The sequence below is a fragment of the Mustela erminea genome, chromosome 9, assembly GCF_009829155.1.
Source record: "Mustela erminea isolate mMusErm1 chromosome 9, mMusErm1.Pri, whole genome shotgun sequence".
NCBI lineage: Eukaryota > Metazoa > Chordata > Mammalia > Carnivora > Mustelidae > Mustela > Mustela erminea.
Window position 1 is genome coordinate 55,273,350 of NC_045622.1, and position 5,071 is coordinate 55,278,420.

The following is a 5,071-nucleotide window of genomic DNA, read 5'->3' on the forward strand; positions in this document are numbered from 1 at the left end:
ATGGATAATATAATGCAATTGTTTTCACACTTGTTTCCTCCACTAAACTCTAACCTCTGAGAGCATGAAGGTCCTGTAGTACCTGTTTTTGTCCTCTCACCTTCCCAAGCCAGGCAATTCAGTGGAGCACTAAGAGCTTGGCCTCAGCCATCAGGGGGTGTGCATGTGGTCTGGGCGCCATCTCACTGTGGGGTTTCGGGCAACTGCTTCTTTAAATCATTCTCATAAATGGAGATAATATTTGCTGAATAGACTGTGAAGATAAAAGAGGCAGTGCACACAGGGATTTCAGCCAAACTTTAGGCCCGAGACAAGTGTTTGATAAATGTGAACCATCCTCATTGCTAGTGGCTGACATATTACCTCACATTCTCTTATGCTCCGTCCTTAGTTTTTAAAATTATGCAGTCCTCTCTATTCTAACCTGCTTTGATTAGAGTTTATCATAAAAATGAGAAAACAGTAACACACTGTATCTATGGAAAGACAGTACAATTTGATGGCTTAAAATATGGGTGCTAGAGAGAAAACACCTCTGTGTGTGTTTGTTTGTTTTAATTCTTTTTTATTCTTTTTTTTTATCTTTCAAGTAATCTTTATACCCAACATGGGTCTCGAACCCACAAACCTGAGATCAAGAGTTGCATGTGTTCTACCAACTGAGCCAGTCAGGTGCCCCAGACCACCTTTGTTTTAAAGACCTTTGATAAATTACTTAACTTCTCTAAGCTCAGTTTCATTTCAGAAATGACAATTGTTCCATATGTTCAGAAAGCTAAATACAGGCATGGAAGGCATAAAAAAAAAAAAAAGACACAAATCAAACCCTTGGAGATGAACCTCAGATGTCTGTGATGACAAATACACTGAGTGGGAGTAACAGTAGATTACACATACAAGAAAAGATTAATGGATTTAAAGGCACAGCAATATAAACCATGTAATGAAATACATAGAAAAAATGAATTAATAATAACAGAAAGAGGGGCACCTGGGTGACTCAGTTGGTTATGTGTCTGCCTTCAGTTCAGGTCATGATCTCAGGGTCCTGGGATGGAGTCCCACACTCAGGCTCCTTGCTCAACAACAAGCCTGCTTCTCCCTCGGCTCCTACCCCTGATCCTACTCTCTCTATATATATCAAATAATTAAATAATTTTTTTTTAAAAAAAGAAGAAAATATTAGAGAATTTAAAGTCACAGCAATATAAACTGTATAAATGAAATACATAGATAAAAACAAATTAAGAATAACAGAAAGAGGGGCTCCTGGGTGGATGAGTCTGTCAAGCATCTGGCTTCAGCTTGGGTCATGATCCCAGGATACTGGGATCAAGGCCCACATAGGGTTCCTTGCTCAGTGGGGAGCCTGCTTCTCCCTTTCCCTCTGCCTGCTACCCCCCCTGCTTGTACACTTTCTCACTCTGTCCAAAAAAAAAGGCAGAAAAACAGAAGGCATGAGTGAGCAAATGTGGCTACAGTAAGTTGTGTTTTCGATATCCATTTTTCCCCCTTCTCCCTAGAATTCATAAAGATAGAATACAATAACGTAGTCTCAGGAAATGGCCTGCTCCAAAAAACTTTATTCGGCCATAGGTCTCATGTCTGTGCTCTGGCTACAACTTTCAAAACATAGAATGTTAAAAATGGGTAGGACTTCATCAAGCATTCCACATCCCGACCCCATTTTACAGAGCGTGAGGCCCAGGAAGTTCAAATGACTTGTCCAGATGGGACACCATAGTCTCAGGCCTGAGGCTGGAGCCCATTGTCCTGGCTCCATGCAATTCCATTCAACATAACAAACACCTAAGTGAGCCCCTGGGAACCAGGCCCTGGGAAAGGAGTGGTAGGGTTTTTCTGGGAAGGGGCTCTGGATGTAGGTGACTTCACTGGGTGGGGGCTCAGAGTCAGAGAACATTTGATTATTTCTAGACCCCAGATAATCTGTCCCCATCCTCCACCTCTCAGTGGGTGTGTCCTGGGTAAACTGACTGTATAATACAAAAGTAGATTAAATTCCTGTAACCCATGAGGCTAAGCACAATGTATGAGCACACAGGAGGAGAAGAGTTACTTCTGTTAAGAATTGTTAAAAGGCAGGTAAGATTTCTATAGGTGGAGTTGGCAGAGCGTGAGTACTTTGGGCAATAGTCACAAGCAAGGCCATTTGCCTGAGGGTTAGGTTTGATTCCCAATTCAGCCAACTGAGCAAATTCCTTTTACCTCTCTGAGCCTGTTTCTTGAGCTATAAAATTCAGATTAAACTATCTTCGTGCAAACTAGGGAAGATGAAGTAAGGTAAAGTAGGAAAAGTGTTTAACATTAGTGGTGGCTATTGGAACTGTTACCACTATATCCCCAGGAGCTTGCCCAATTAATCCTCACAACAGCCCTGAGATGTAACATTTTATTAGCATAATTGTTTTATAGATTAGGGAAGTATCTCTCGGAGAGATCAAGGACTTTGCTCAAATTGCTTACTAAATACTGCTAAGGTACTAACCTCTGCAGCCTGGCTGAAGGTACATATTTGGGGGGGGTGGCGCAGGGAAAAAATGGTAAAAATAAATGTCAGATGTGCCTAACTCTGGAAGACGGAGTTACTTCCCAGAGGTCCTGTGGACTTGTGTGCCAGAGAGAGAGTGTGCACAGAAGCAGGGGAACGGCAAGCAGAGGGAGAAGCAGGCTCCCTGCTGAGTAAGGAGCCCAAGTGTGGGACTTGATCCCAGGACCCTGAGATCATGACCTGAGCTGAAGGCAGATGCTTAAACAACTGAGCCATACAGGTATCCCTCTAAGAAGAAATTATTTTTTTAAAAGATATTATTTGTTTATTTGACAGACAGAAATCACAAGTAGGCAGAGAGGCAGGCAGAGAGAGAGAGGAGGAAGCAGGCTCCCTGCTGAGCAGCGAGTCCGATGTGGGGCTCGATCCCAGGACCCTGGTATCATGACCTGAGCCGAAGGCAGGGGCTTTAACCCACTGAGCCACCCAGGTGCCCATAAGAAGACATTCTTAACAATGAGAATTTTTCACCAAGCAGCTAACAGAATGTTTTTCAAACTCAAGTAAAGGATGGGCCATTCTTCAAAATTCTCACAGACTATGGGTGCCTGACTGGCTTAATCAGTAGAGCATGTGACTCTTAATCTCGGGGTTGTAGGTTTGAACCCCATGTTGGGTGTAGAGATTACTTAAAAATAAAATTAAAAAAAATTTTTTTAATTCTCATGGACTCACTCTGAAGTTAATTTTTATTCTACTGCCACTTACATATTTATAAGCACAAAACTCACTATACATCCCTTGTGCTTATAGTTTTAATACTCTAAACCAAGACAAATGGAAAATAAAACTATAAAACCTATAAAATTCAAATAAAGACTTCAGTTGAATGTGACAGAAGACATTGTATTGCTGAAATGAAATTGCCTTGTGAAACCTGGCTGTGCCTCACATAGCTACTGCATAGTTCTCTAGAGTCTGCAAGCTCCCAGCACCGTATAACTGCTGGCAGCTCCCACCATGCTTCTCTGGTCAGATTCATGGAAAATCTTCATGTTGCTAGTACTCCAAGAACCCATCTGACTTTCACCTGGCACAGCAGCAGCATTTACATTGAGTCCACCCCCCTGTGTTCCTGGCCAGGCTCTAACAATGAAGGTAGCACTCCGGGGCACCAGAGCAATCATAAATATAAAGTCAAGGTCAAAGTGACATGGTAGGTAGTGGTCTTGCAGACAAGTCAGAACATATTTATTTTAATGTATTTGGATTATCACCAGAATGAAATATAACATTTAAAGTTCTCATGGACACATTTTACGCTTTTAAAAATGCATCTAGGAGCCCTGAGTGTACAGATTCAGGTTTGAGAAGCTCTGGTCTAATGATTTCCAAAACTCTGGGATGTCTTTACCTAAAGAACTAGAAGGAAGAACATCAGTCCTCTGAGACTGAAATGACAAGATCACTTGTGCATACGGTAGTCTGCTGATTCTCCCCTTTTATCCACCTGGTGACCTTCTTCTTGTCCTTTGAATGTATTCATCCTCTGGAAGCCTTTCCTGGCTTCTAGAAGCTGAGTGAAGGTTGCCCACTCTGCACCTTTACCATACCCTATATGCTCAGTCTCCAACCTTCTTGGCCCTAGTGGTATAACTATTCATTTATCCTCTTGCCTTGCCCCCATATCATCCCCTCCATCCTTTAGACTGCAAGCTTGGTAAAGGTGAGAACTGCATCTGATCCATTTGCGGTCCTCACTTTGCTATACAAGAGCCAGGGACAGGGTATTGCTTAGATAGGAATACAGAATACATGAACAAATGAATGAATGAATGAATTAGTGAGTGAATGAATGAGCTAGGTGTCCTCTCTTTTGGCTCTACGATATTCAGCTCTACCAACGAGCTTGGCATTTTCTTTCCTGTCTTCAACTCCCACTGTTCTCTTCAAGTGCTTGAAAAGAATATATCCTAGACTTACACTATCAGACAGATCAGCATCTAATGAAATGAATACAACAACTAAAATGTAGAGAGGGGAAATGATTCGCCCCAGGGAACCCAGCTAGAATATGAAAATACTAGACCAGGGCCATGTGCTCTGATTCTCATTTCTAGGACATTATTTATTTTTGGTTAGGCCTCCCTTGGGGGAAAGCCATGTTCCCTTGTGACCTCACCTCCCCATGGCAATGTTTTGGGAACAAACTGGATTCTCACGGTTCTCCCAATGGTGGCAGGGTGCCCATGTCAGGCAACGTATTTTTCATAATGAAAAAGAAACAAAAATAGCGTCAGACCTCATTTGTAATTTCCCCATAGCAGCCAGAATCTTAAATCTCTTTGTTTCCCTTCTCAGTTTATTATGCTGCCCTTGTCCTTGGTAAAGTGGAGGAAAAAAGTGGATTTGAGGGCTTTTTAAAAAAATCTGTACTTATTTATTTACGTAATACTTACTTGCAGAAGCATTTATTTTTGTAGCATAGGCCAATACAGACATCCTGCAATTCCCACCCGCCTTTCCTCCTTAATTTGGATGTCTCCCTTCTCTCCCATGGCT